General features: G+C 36.3%; 1 long non-coding RNA gene across 2 annotated transcripts in view; it reads right to left on the bottom strand.

Annotated features, from left to right (window-relative positions):
* Window positions 1-7,391: 7,391 nt before the first annotated feature.
* The window catches only part of LOC134757094 (uncharacterized), a 67,782-nt gene continuing 60,169 nt past the window's right edge, over window positions 7,392-15,004 (bottom strand). For both annotated transcript variants that reach the window (XR_010130706.1, XR_010130705.1), the window contains 2 exons: window positions 10,885-11,008; window positions 7,392-7,746 (listed from right to left, as the gene is read on the bottom strand). This is a non-coding gene — a long non-coding RNA (uncharacterized lncRNA). The remainder of the gene's footprint in view (window positions 7,747-10,884; window positions 11,009-15,004) is intronic.

Below are 15,004 nucleotides of genomic sequence, written 5' to 3'. Positions count from 1 at the left end.
GGGGGAAATCCAATAGAGAAAAATATGCTACAAATTTTGTTTATATATAGAAGTATACTTTACACAATTTTTAAAAGTTATAAAATCACTTCCACACCTTCTCAACATGCATCAACACCTTCAAGGTCATATTTTAAGGGAGGGAAGTCCAAGCCTATTGTGACAGTTAGCTGAAAAACAGGCTTCTCATCTACTACTACTTTTCATCTTTAAAGAATATGGGAAATGGGAATCTAAGAAAAAAGATAATCAGTTTGTTGCTAAAATGCTCTGAGCAAGAGTCATTATAAGGACCTGGAGAAAAGGACATAGGCCAACCCAAGCCTGCAGATGCTAAAAAGTAAAGTTTTCTCAGCTTTTAATAACAAAGGATTAATGACATTCTAAATAAAAAGTCATGAAAGGATTATTTTCGTCTTCAATTAGTACAGTCCAGGCAGTTAACTCCTGTTCTGCTTGATATTCATGAACATTTTAGCTCTCCATGAAAGTCCTGAAAGATTTTTTTCTCTATTCTAATGTCAGAATCTCCAAAGTTATCAGAAACCTGCATTTAAGAGCACCTGTTAGATTCCTATAGTGGATTAAAAAAACACCTTCTAAAACAATCTTTTAACCCTCTAAACCAGGCAAAAAAATCCACAATCTCATGCCTTCTTATAGTTTTTTACTGAAAGCATATCATTCTAGTTTCCTTACATGCCTTGCATGTAAAACTATTGTTCCAGTAGTCCCATATACATGTTACACTGTTAACTCTTAGCAACTATTATTTTGGTGAAAAGCCTGTAAGTAAGTTATTTTAATTATGTACTACGTGTGGAGCCAAGACACCAGACAAAAGTGCAGATAAGATCTGACATATTCCAGCATAGCTAGAAGGCATGGATAACTCTGTATGTCTCCAGGGTTTACCTAGCTTTAAAGCAGGGAAGTTGTACAGTTAAATTCATAATAACAGTTTATGAAGCATTTAGTAGGCTTAATAACATTTAAAATTTTATAACATTTCTTTTATAAATTCCCTTTCATGAGTTTTTTTTACAACTTACACAGTGCAATTATGACATGCTTGGACTTTCTGACTTGTCCTAAACATCTTTCTTTTTAAACAATGAGTCATTTTACTTTAGGACAAGAATTTATCATACAAGATTCTTTTCTTATACAAAAAATCTTTTTTCCTTACAACTTTCTGTCCCAGAAATACCTATATTTTACAACCTTTGAATTAGTCAAAAGTAATTTTCCTTGTTTACAAGTTATGGATTATACAACATATTGCTCTGTGACTCCTGTGAAAGAGGAGCAGATAAAGATGCTGTAGAAATACTGTACAAATTGTCTACATACTATAGAAATTATCCCTTCTTAAGAGGTTGCTCTGTTAAATTTTTGCTGAAGCTTCTCTGGGTAAGTGTGGGCTATTTCTAAACCCCTGAGGCAGGAGTGTCAAGGTTCAACTTACTGGTTAAAGTTTTAGGTAGCTTTTCCAGGAGAAATAGAGCTATTCAAGAAAAAGATGAATTTAGAGGTTGGGTAAATATTAAGCAAGCACCCATCTTGGAAAAGTATATTTTTGCACCAAGGAGGTGTGAATCTTTTCTTTTGGAGGGAGGAGGTGGCGTTTTTCCCTATTACCCAACAGGATTTGTAGGAGAGTTGCACAGAGAAGAAGATAAGCATAGAGTAGGCAGCTCCTGAACCCCAAAGGGAAATTTATAATTTTATTTGACACCTCCAAAGTTTCCCTTGTCCTGTTGATTATGATGTCTGATTTGGAAGCCAGCCAGAACAGAGAGCCCCTTCAACTCAAGAATAATAGACGTTGAGATTTTGTCCTGGGGGTTCTTTGGCACTCAGGGCAGTCTTGTTTCCAGTGGCCTAGCTTGTGGCAGAGGGGGTGAGCCATTCAGGGTTTTTCCCATTTACACCATTGGGGCAGTTTGCCTTCTAGTGGCCTGACTTCCCACACCAAAGGCAGTTACCTGAGAGGGTATTCTCATGGCAACCTGAAGAGGGGGTTGGAGGGTTTATAAAACAGCCAATAATTGAGCCTGCCTCTTGTCCCAGCATTTCTCCTTTTTATTACCTCTGTGCTCTGTCCTCCTTATTCTACTGTCAGTTATAAAACAACAACAACAACAACAAAAAAAAAAAAAACAGAAGACTAATATGAGGACCTCCTGTACACTCCTGTACAGGGGCATTGGGTTCCAAGGCTGACTTTTGTAATTTACTCTCAGTTTATTTTTATGTCAAACAGCTTTACAAAGGAAAGCTAGTTTGTGTGTGTGTGTGTGTGTGTGTGTGTTTAAGGTTTGGAAGATTCAAACTTTTTGGTTTTGAGGGAATGCATCCAAGTGGCATGTCCTGTGGCATGAAGACTTGGTTTTGCATATGCAAAGAGAGGACAGAGGAGAAAACATAAAAAGAAAAAAGAAGGCATCACCTCTTACTTTTCTATTATCCTGAATAGGGCATTCCCCATTTGTCCTTAGGGTTCTGGAATTAACCAGTCTTACTATGTACCCTTAACCTTGGTCTCATCTTGTCACAATTACCCACTTGGGATCAGAGGAGATAACATAGTGAACAGTGAGCCCCTGTTCATCCTTATGGTGCTGGAATGAACCAGTCTTACCGTGTACCCTTAACCTTGCTTTCATCTCTGTTATAATGGTAATATGTTTGTCTAAGGTCAGCCATCTTCTCTGTCCTGTGTATCTCTTGCACCTGAAGGCTTGGGTTGGCCTATGTCCTTTTCTCCAGGTCCTTATAGTGACTCTTGCTCAGAGCATTTTAGCAACAAACTGATTATCTTTTTTCTTAGATTCCCATTTCCCATATTCTTTAAAGATGAAAAGTAGTAGTAGATGAGAAGCCTGTTTTTCAGCTAACTGTCACAATAGGCTTGGACTTCCCTCCCTTAAAATATGACCTTGAAGGTGTTGATGCATGTTGAGAAGGTGTGGAAGTGATTAGAGAAATTCAGGCTGCGGGAGGAAGTGGGAGGAAGCTAGAGGAATACTCATGTAAAGCCTTCATATGCTCACAAAAACAGCAGCCCTGAGATTTAAGTGAGCATTCCTTTGCACTCTTGACATAGAGTAGTAACCTCTAGAGGATGTGGGGATAAAAAATTGCAAATGGCAAAGAGAATTTCCCCTCCTCCAAATGTGGTATTAACTCAAAAAAGCAAGCAGGTGAGGTCCGTAAAGGGCCACAGGGTGAGGCATTATGCAGGCAGAAAAACAGCTTCAAAAGCCTATGAAAATCTTAACCCTAGAGCATGATAAGGAAAAAAAAGTGTAGGTAAGTCATAAGAAGCTGGCAAAGTCAGGATTCCAGTTAGTGTCTGTCCTGGAAATGTGTCAGCAGATAGGGGGAGGGTTAGAGGTATCCAAGCTGGTAAGGTGAAAGCAAGTATAAATCTCAGAGGGTATCATCAAGACAACCCGTGTCTTTGCAGCCCAGCAAATGCAGCAAGAGCCTGAATAACAGGTAGTGTATGTTTAAGGAGTGTATGTTTAAGAAGTCATGTGGAATGCAAAGTGCAGCCAGAGAAGAGGCAGACTTACCCCTGAGGCAGACAATTTGGCAGGTATGCAAGGCCATTTCAGAACACATACAGAAAAAACAGAATAATAGGCAGTGCAAGTTCTTGGGAAAGAGCTGATTTTAGTTGAAAAAGCAGAAGAAACCCCAGACATTGCAGGGTGTTAGGCTTTAGTCCTACCACTCTCATGAGTCTCCTGTCAGGAGGGCCATTAAATACCTCAGTTCTACTAGGTGCAGACTCCAAGGTCCTTCCCACCCCCCTTGAGCCACCTGTCAGGGTGAGCTGAAAGATCAGCCTGGGTGAGCAGAGCTACTTTTGGCCAAGAAGAATCTTTCTGAGAGTTGGTTAGTAAGCAGGAGAGTGAAAGGTGAGAAGAAAACCACATAAAGGGGTTTAATGCCTCTGGAACAAAGAAGGTGAGATGTGGACATGTCTTACCACTTAGGGAACATATCAGAGTCATGTGGATCAAAGTGTGTTAGCAGTGGAACATATATGAGTCATGTGGCACCAAAGTATGTTACTGCTGGTGAATCCATATAGGGCTACAAGCAACCTCAGTTCTTGCCTCCTCAGAAGAAAGAATTTGGCTAAGGGGCATAAGGCAGAGGAGACCAAGGCAAGTTTTAGAGCAGAAGTGAAAGTTTATTACAAAGCTTTAGTGCCAGAATTAAAGAAAATAAAGTACACTTGGAAGAGGGCCAAACCGGTGACTTAAGAGATCGAGTGCATGGTATGATCTTTAACTTAGGATTTTAGAAGTTGGCATACTTCTGAGCCTTCTGTCCCTTCTTCCCTGATTCTTCTCTTGGGGTGAGCTGTCCATATGCACAGAGGACTGCGAGCACCTGGTAGGGGAGCATGCAAGCATGCACAGTGTGTTTATTGGAGTTGTACGCATGCTTACTTGAGGCATTCTTCCCTTAGCAGTTGAATAGCCCTAGAAGGCCATATACCAGTCTGCCATTTTGCCTTTTTAATGTTCGTGCTTGGCCCTACTTGCCTAATTCTTGAAGTCTTATTGGGAAGCTGCTGATTACCAGTTTCAGTTTTATTCTATCTATTGGGAGATTGCCTTTCCCTGGCACTGGCTGTGACTGATTATTATTTTGAGAAACAATGTAACAACCACCTGATCATCACCTGATGGTCAGTTGACATTTCTGGTTGGGGGCTGGGGATCCCTTTCCTGCTCTACCCACTGTAACAATATCAGATGAAAAATGTAGAAAGAATGAGCTCCTATGAATGTCCAAGAATGAGTAATTAAGCACAGAACCAGGGTAGAGTGTGAGAAACAGCAAAATGATAAAAGGAAAAAAAAAAGAGGCAAAGTCAGTATTAGCTAACAAAGGTAGAGCAGTGCAATTGTATAATTTTCACCTGGTTATGATTTCTAGACTTTGCCTGATTTATATAAGCTAAATGAAAGAGTTCCTATGCGGTGACAATTTTAGTTCTTCAGGGAATGTAACTTATGTCAACAAAAGAGTCACATTCTGTAAAATATTTGAAGAGATTTATTCTGAGATAAATGTAAGATCCATGACCCATGATATAGCCCCAGGAGACCCTGAGAACATGTGCCCAAGGTAGTTGGGTTACATTTTTGTTTTAAACATTTTAGGGGGACAGAAGTTACAGGCAGAGACATAAATGAATGTATGTAAGATATACATTGGTTCATCCCATAAAGGCAGGACATCTCAAAGTGGTGATGTGGGGGGCTTCCACCTCATAGATGGATTTAAAGATTTCCTGAATTATAATTGGTTGAAAGGGTTAAACTCCACCTGAAGGAGTGAAGTTAACAGAAAGAAATGTTTATTGTTAAGATAAGGGGGCTTGTGGAAGCCAGGGGTCTTGTTGTGTAGATGAAGCCTCCAGGTAGCAGGCATTAGATAGAATAAATGATAAATGTCTCTTATCAGACTCTAAAAGGTGCCAGACTCTTAATTAAATCTCTCCTGGACAAGGAAAAGACCAGGAAAACGAATCTGATTTTTCTACAGAATGTAGATTTTCCCTACAAGAGACAGCTTTGTGAGGCCATATCAAAATATGTCATAAAATATATCTTGGGGTAAAATACTTCATTTTCTTTCAGGGCTTGGTCTCTGTCATATGATGTTATACTAGAGGCAGGTTGGAATTTGATATCTTATTGCTACAAGGAGTTTGTTTTGTCTGTTATATCTTTTTTAATGTTAATGCTGGTTAGTTGTGTCTGAATTCCAAAGAGAGGAGAGTTTAATGAGACTTGTCTGACCCTCTCTTCTTATCATGGATTTAACTGGTTTTTTCATGTTCAACTTGTAATTTAACTGTTTTTTTCAAGTTTAACTTACTATACCTGCTCCTGTTCTACCCATCCATTTCTTCTGGTTTATTTTCATTCCTTGGTCTGAACCATGTTACATTCATTGATTTACTTTAGAATTATTGGTTGAGCATCCACTCTTGCCAGACACTGTATTGTATACTTGAATATAGCTTTGAACACTATTCTTGGACCCTCTTGATAAAATTTAGTTGAACACACAGACAATAACTAACAAATACATGTGAACTTGAAAAAAGGTATGAGAGAAATAAAATGCTCTGTGAAGAAATAATACTGTTAGTTTAGGACATGGATTCCTAATTTAGGTAGATTTGGTAGGGAAACTGTATCTCTTGTCCATTCCCTCACTTTTCCACTCTTTCTAAATATCCTCCCTGATCAGGAGACTGGTATAAGGAAAGGCACATAAAGAACACAAGTAAAGAAGAATAAAGAAGTTGGGAGAAACCAAGTTGGTCAAAGATGCTTGAAGTTGAGTAAGATAATAATACAGATGTAACCATTGACTGTGGTCACATAGAGGTCATTAGGAGGTAAATCATTAATGTAAAACCCTAAATACATAAAACTACCTTAGGCTACATCTGCACACTCTTTATGTTTTAACTATTGCAATGGATGGAATGTTTATCATTCTTTTAAAAACTAATCTTGATAGAATCAAGTTTCTTCTTTTATCATCTCTTTTCTATTCAAGTGTGATCTTTAGCAAACAATTATGTTCCACTATTTTCTATCTTTAAAATTAAGTACACAGGTAAACAAAGCTATGATTCCAGTCTGGTATGGTGGCATAATATTATTTTGTATTTTTTATCCCCCCCAGATACATTAGCAAAATAGTGCTTGTTTTCTTAGTGAACCATGGGGGTAGGCCATCAACAGAGAATGAGGATTTGGTGAAGCTTTGGAAATTTTAAGAATGAGAAGGTATAAAATAGAGTGGGATGGCAAAGATTTTACGAAGTAATAGTATGATGGCTGGCAGAAAGATGATTACCTTGGGAAATGCTCAAATTTTCTCTTTTACTGAAATTTATGATACTCATGAAAGAAGGAAACAGAACTTTTCCCCTTTCCAGTATCTTTGCAAAGATATTGAAGACATGTGTGTGATTGTGTGTGTGTTTTCATGAGCTCTATTTTTCTCAGCAATCTGAGAAGTTAAGGTTTCCCTCTTTTTTTCAAAATCAAAAGAGAACAATAAAATTTACCCATCATATTCAACTAGTAATTAAAATAGAGTTGCCTAAAAAAGTATGGTAAATTGGAGGCACAATTCCAAAGAAAATTCAGATAGCCCCAATTATATTCATAATAAGGAGGCATACTATTAAGTTATAATTAAAATTCACTATATGTATAAATTGGCTAAATAAATAAATATGTGAAAAGATATCACCTTTACCCTATGTTCAGAATGAAGAACAGGCCTCATTGCTTCAATATGAAATAACCATTAATGATCAGGATTTAGACCATATATTTCATTTTAAAAAATTTTACTGTTATCATCATATTGTTTTATTTTCTGGGTTCTTTCTTTCATTTGGCACGTGAGATGTAGATAATCTGGATTCTTCAGTAATGCAGTGTTGAACTTGTTCCCAGTTGGCATCTTAAGATACTGATGACATCAGACAGAAGGTAAGTACAAGAAGTGGGATTTTTAAACTTGTTATTAAAATAAGAAAATACTGCCTGTCTGTCATATGGCTTATTTACCGACTCTGTACCCTTCTCCAACAACTTTGGGTGCCAGAAAATTGACTGCTTCTTTGACCTTCCTTGATTTCTGTCTTTGTCTTTGTTCAGCCACTGAAAGGTCCTAGTATGAAATCTGAAAGTGGAAGGAGACGGTGATCAAAAGAATGGGTTGGCTTTATTGAGCTTGCTGCATTCTTCTTCAGAACCTTTCCACCTACAGCTATTTTCTCCAGGTTTTGGTGATCATTCCCTCCAGTGGCCTTAAAGGCTTAGAATAATAGCTTCCTATTTTTACTAGGTCTAGAGCACTGCATTATACCTTACTAAACCCTGTATGTACTTTATAAATAACTCCACTATCAAAATCTCTTCAAATGACAAGATTGAGCATGATATATGTTTCATTCCAAGATCCTGACTGATAGAAAAGGTTCTCATGAGACAACAGACATTTGAACTGGGAGGAAATTAGATATAATAAAATGATATTACAGTTACAAGAACTTTGAGTCAGGCTTAGAATGGTGCATATATGGTGTGACTCTTAAGATTCAGTGAGAAATTCTCTTGGTGACCTCAAGATAATAGGACACCACAGCTTCTTGAGGAGATGGAGCCTAGAGGTCTACTAAATTATTTTCAGAAATTAAAAGTAAAGTCAATCCTAGGTCTGTGGTGGGAAAATTGAACAATGAGTCTTGAGCATCTTGTAATACCAGAAAGTAAGAAAGTGTTCAAGAAACAAAAAGATGAGGGCATGTCAAAGGGACACAAAGCTCCAACCTGAGAGAGCTCCCACAAGGACATGGTAGAACAATTTAGCAACAGAATACACAAATAACATAGTATTGAATTATAATCCAAAGTAAAAAATTAATATTCATAAATACATATTAATATAAATAAAAGATTAAATCAATAAGAGAGTAGAAAGAAATCTTTGGAGAAAAATCCCACATAATATAGACAGATACTCTTTTTTTTTTCCCAGGAAGTAGAGCTTAGTTTCCCTTCCTTCTCTTCAAAGTGGGCTACATTTCAGTATATCTATGCTCCTTAGCTATACAGTTTGATTCTTCACTGAGAACAATGTGATGGATTTTCCAAAGACTGAAAGTTTGTTGCCCCTGATAAACTCATACCCTCATATGATTTTGATTTATACAAATGCTACTTAATATACTGGTGGTAGCAAAAAACAAATGGACCCAAATGAAGCTTGAAACACACATACACTCAAAAACACCCTCTACCCAACTTTTTTTTTTCCAAGGGGTTGAGGGGATAGCAAGCTGTAGTTTTCTGTGTTCCATTGATTTCTATAGACAAAGAAAAATGTACCTAACAGTTTATCTGCAAAGATGTATTGACTATGATTTCATCCTCTGACTTCAGGAGGGTAGCAGGAATATATCTTTCTGGACATGGAAATGAGAAAACGTTCCTTCTGCTACTCTCTGGTTGGTTCAAACTCAAATCGTGATCTGACTGAAGAGAATGATTCCTAAGAAAATCATAGAGGCACAATTTTCCCTTTTGCTCTCAAAGAACTATAGAGATTAGTTATTACAAACATTGTTCAACTGAAAAGAGTAATAAATCAACACAAATTTATTGGATATCTGCCTTTTCAAGAAAATGTGCTAGAAACCATTTGATATAGGTGGGGGAATATTACATGTTTCTAGTGTTGCACTACGTATTTTTGAAAGAAGAAAGTTCAAAAGATTTTATGAAAAGCAGGGTTCTTTTTGAAATACATGTAGAAATAGCTAAATGGATTGAGAAGAGCTGTTAAGTATGAACATACAGCATGATCATAAACAGCTATTTTGGTGGACTAAACAATGCAAAAGCAGCCATCTTGTATTCCCTGGCTGTTAGGGCAGGCATGCACAGACTAACATAGAAAGAATCGCTGTTACTAATAGGAACTTCAAGGGGCTTATTTCTAAAGAAAATTGATTTTAGAAGAAAACATGTCAAATTATTTTAGTTTGAGAAACTTAATACTCTAGCAAACCCAGGCAGAGCAATCAAGAGAAAATATGGTCTGAGAATGCTGATATGACTTCAAAACTCAGGTTTGCATTCACATAAAGAAAATTAAACAAATTTCTGATGAAACAAATCTTCGTTTGAGTCATAAGGTTGAATACAAGATAGCAAAATGTTGGAAAGGTTAAAACTCCAGAAAAAGTTTCACAAAATTGTTAAATTACTAGTAATCCTTACCTAAGATTATTTATTTATTTATTAGTTGTTTTATTTGATTAAAAATAAATGAAAATAAACATGCTTTAGCATTTTGGATTTAGCTGAAGCTCCATATATCCTGGTGGACACAGATTCTTTGAATAAGTAGCCACAGTTATTCCAAATGTCAGCAACATTTATAAGGAAGCAAGAAAGCTAAGTAAAATAACCTTAGCTAAAACCTATAGTTCAAACACAAAGGAGTTTATCAACAGAGAAATAGAATTGAATTTATCATTAGTCTTCAAAAATGTTGCAATTTTTACAAGTGTCTTTCTCTTTATATATTTGTCTCTATCCCTCTAATATTGTAAAACTACCCTTTCGTATGGAAAAATCCTGATTATTCTTTAAAACTGTGCTCATGTATATTGATTCTCTAATGGTTTTCTAAAGTACCTTTGCCTCCACTGGTATAGATTTTCAACATTTATTCATTTGACATCTATCTATTTTCACCTAGTGAAATCACCTATTTCACCTACTTTTTATTATATATTTTGTTTACCCAGATTTGAAAGTTTTTTCCCTTGGGGGCAGAGGGAGGAATCCCAATCTTCTATACCAAAAGTCTTGTCCCAGCTAATAAGACTGTAATTTAAAATCTGTAATTTCAAATAACTGGTTGGATGTAGCAATGCCACAAGAAGTGATGTTTTAAGTAGCATATAATTTAATGACAAAGGCCAGGCATGGTGGGTTATGCCTGTAATACCAAGGCTTTGGGAGGCCAGACAAGAGGATTGCTTGAGGCCAGGAGTTCAAGATCAGCCTGGGCAACATAAGGAGACCCCCCCATCTCAAAAAAAAAAAAAAAAAAAAAGCCAGGTGTGGTTTCATGGGCCTGTAGTCCCAGCTACTTGGAAGGCTGAGGCGGTACAATTGCTTGAGCCCAGGAGGTTGAGGCTGCAGTGTGCTATAATTAGACCCCTAAACTCCAGCCTGGGTGACAGAGTGAGATCCTGTCTCTAAAAATAAATAAATAATAATGTAATAATTTAATATATTTTAATACCTCAATAATCTACTGATGAGTTGGCCTGTATCAGTGGCTGTTCGTGTCCTTAGCTGCTTAGCTGCATGGATGGAACATTTATTTTAAACAAAGCAGATATTTTTCGCCAGAGGAAAGAGAAATGCTTGGGAGACAAAAGCAATAAAAGGAGGTGATTAATGGCAGAGGCTGGAAGTTAGATAGATGGGATGGAATTCTAGCTTTACTACTTACTAGTTGTGTGAATTTGGATAATTTCCTGATAAAATTGACAATGAATTTACCTTTTGAGACTACTGAATTCTCTTTAAATAAAATCTCATCAAGTTAATGTATAAATGATAATCCTAACTTACAGCAAAGAATTGAAGAAAATGACAACCCTTTCCTGTAATATTTGGGAGACACTGATAGATATATTCTATCACAAAACATCCTAAAAATCCTGTTGGAGTATGACTACCCTTTAGTCAAAACTTCCAGCCTTTATGGTTACTCACACGTTGATGGGTATTCTCACACCTCTCTCAGTTTCCCTCAATGGATCTCTTTTTCAAAGGATTGCAACACTATTCTTTCCAACCCTCTGTATTCCCTCTTTCCCAGTCATCTATGCTTCTCTGATCTCATGTATAGCAACTTATCGTTCTTTTGGCTTCCCAAATTCTCTTCCTCAGACTTCGCCTCAGCACTCAGCAGAGCAAAGCTGAGTCAAGCACCTCATGAGACATGTTAAAGAAGCAAGGAAACCATCTTCCTTAGAAAACAGAAGAGGGCAATGTAAATGTTTACCTATTTTGTGTCCTGTTACATTTAATCTCTTTTAGTGTAGTTTACCTCATCTATAACGATAATAGTAGGACAATAAACACCTCCTAAGAATGTTTTCAGTGTTTTAAATGTGATAATGCATATAAGGCACTTTATAATTATTACACAAAAGAAATCAATACGTTAGCTATACAATATTTTGGTCAATGGCTTTCATTGATTTCGTGGACATTTTGTATCCATTACAGCATGTGTTTACCTGGCCTACTAAGATTACCCCACTAACAAATCCCTTTAAACTTGTGGAAGTCATCTTCATCCTTTGTCTATACCTTACTTCCACATCTCCAGGTTCTTGTTTTTATTTTATTTTATTGAAGGGCACCTGGAAATAGAGCCCAAATGATTTTCTATGCCATAATTTTTCAAATAAAATCATCAAATTCTCAGAAAAATTCAATACACTTGTGCCTCCCTCCTATAATCTGAATTTTCTTACGATCAAAAATAACTCTTTTAACACAAAGTAAAAACCTCAAACACAAATACCTTCTTTTGGAAAGTACATGAGATTTGAAACCTCATCATGATGTTTGTTAGCTATGAATTTTCAGGGGACTTATTTAACCTCTTCCTCTATTTGGTTAATACAGTGAATCATATTTTTTAAAAATATTGGGATGCCCAAACCCTGTGCATATGTCAATTGGACATCTAGAGAAATGCTTCCATTTATAGATTGCTAGCAAGCTTCAAGTACAAAACTTATTCCAGTGTATTGACCTAGATTGCATATCCAAGGCAACCTAATTTCTATGCATTTCTTTCAGTTGAATAAAAATGGTTAACTCAGTACATTTCTGTAGATTCAGTGACCATAGTTTCAGATCTCTTGACAGGGTGAACTAAGATTAAAGTGCACTGAAATATGTAGAAAAGCCCAGAATTAACAATACCTTCTCTACATTGCACATGTGCCAATATAAATAGGTAACATATAAGAATAGTTCTATATTTCTTTTTCTATTTCAGAAGACAGATTTACTCCAACTTCATGGCTTGTATGGCTTGATGATTCTGCTTGATAGATGATATATTTGATTATATTGCAAATACAGTTTCTCTACATTGATAACCCGAAATGAAATATCATTTCCTTCTAAATGAAAGAAACAAAATATATCTTCTATTCTAATTGCTAGAATTCTTTAAGAAGGCATGAAATCTGTTATCCAGGTGCTCTAAAGGAACGGCTCAATGTGAAAATACTTCGTATCTCAATATTTTATTATTTAAGCAATATTGTATGATTGTATCTCTAAAAACATAATTTGCAATGCTGGTTTTATTTTTTATTTTGGTTGAGATGTATATTGACTTTATTCAAATAAACTGTACTCTACAATTGAGAAATTGTACTATCTAACAAAACAAATGTTGCTTAATTAACTCTTTTATAGTTATAATTTTTTTCTATTCTTTCAAGTACTTGCTATAGATAATAGTAAAGTTTTATATATTAAATGGAAACCCATAATGTTTAGATAGATATATTTGTTTCAAATAAACCAAAAGCACTGAGACAAAGAAAATGAAATATTGTTCACTCTGTCTTTCTGTATTAGTGGTACACATTATAAGTTAGTTGTCTTTTAATTGGAAAAGATACATCAAAGAAACATGAAAAATGATCTGAGTCTAAGCTTATTTTTATTGATTAAATCTTGATTACATTGCTCAGACATACAAACCTTATGCATATTTTCTTAGAACTTTTCAAAATTAGCTTGAATGGTATCTGAAAATGTTAAGGAGAAAATTTTGTCTCTTTTCACTTGTGATTAACTTGATCAATGTATTCTCCAACATTAATCATTTATTTATATGTCTTCAACCAATAATATTCTCTGTCTCTAAAACTTTAACTCTCTGAAGAGTGACCACTCATAATTCAACACATTGAACTGTGTATTGCAAAATATTTTCTTCATCAAACAAGCAAAGTGCTCAAGAACCCAAATAATAGACTACATATGAAAACTTATTAGCAAGTATCTTCTGCCGCTGGTCAGATGTGTGACCAGAATTGTTCTAATCAACTCTGGACTTTCAGCCAACAACTTAAGAAAGGAATGTAGCACAGGAAGTATCCATGTTATAGGTTCATTTCTCAAATCAGAAGGAAAATTGTAGATTCTGGGCTTGCAATTGGAGAAAGCCTGCTTTCCAAGAAAAAAAAAAAGAAAAAAGCAGAACTGTAGATTCTGCTTCTGATTTGAGATCTGGGATAGTACCTATAGAAGTGGTGAAATAAGTGGGTTTGCAATTAAACTTAATTGGTTTTACTCTTGATTCTGCCACTTACTGGCTATTTGATCTTGAACAAGTTGTTTCAACTTCCTAAGCATTAATTTTCTTCATCTGCAAAACTGATAAATAATGATGCCTACGTATAAGGTTGCTATGTGGGTTAAGTAAGGTAATGCAACTAAACGGTCCAGTATAATGCACATACAAAAGCTCAGAAGTAATGCAATTAAGGTGTTTAGTATTAATACGTAAAGCATTTAGTGTTAACAGGAAAAATATTTAGTATGATGCACATCATAAATTGAAAAGCTAATAGAATCAAGTAGCTACAATTTATATATTATGTTTTTGTTTACCTAAATGTATATATGCTTTTCTTGGCTCACTGCAACCTCTGCCTCCCGGGTTCAAGCAATTCTCCAGCCTCAGCCTCACAAGTAGCTGGAATTATAGGCATGTGCCACCACACCTGGCTAATTTTTTGTATTCTTAGTGGAGATGGGGTTTCAACATGTTGACCAGGCTGGTCTTGAACTCCTGACTTCAGGTGATCTTCCTGCCTTGGCCTCCCAAAGTGTGGGGATTACAGGCATGAGCCACCGGTGCCTGGCCATGTTTTTCTCAATTAATCTTTTTCTTCTAGGTATGTGTTGCAGGTTGGATTCTGTGAAAGCCAACTCTGAGAAAGAGATTAAACTGCTAGGAGTTTATTAGGAAGTGCAGTCAGAGTCAGCACCTGTAGAAGAAAGAGATAGAGATAGGACTGGGAGGTGAGAGAAGCTCTTGCAGGCATCAGTCTCAACAAGGTTTCAACCAATTACATGGGAGCTCTGGAGCTGTTAATAGATGGCCCTTCAGTGGCCTTTGGTTGTTGGGAGGAGCCCGGGTGTCCATACTTTTATATCAACCAGTCATTGGATGTAGGCTTCTTCAGGAAGGAGGTATGACCTTGAGCAATGCAGGGCTCTTCAACTAAGGGCAATTTTCTGAGATTTCCTGAAACATATAGTTGAGCATTATCTTCCAGGAGCACTCCTCGCAGATGGGAGCACAGGTTCTT

This window comes from Gorilla gorilla, chromosome 1, assembly GCF_029281585.2.
Source record: "Gorilla gorilla gorilla isolate KB3781 chromosome 1, NHGRI_mGorGor1-v2.1_pri, whole genome shotgun sequence".
Taxonomy (NCBI): Eukaryota; Metazoa; Chordata; class Mammalia; order Primates; family Hominidae; genus Gorilla; species Gorilla gorilla.
Note: the sequence above shows the minus strand (reverse complement) of the source record. Positions and strands in the feature narration are given on the sequence as shown.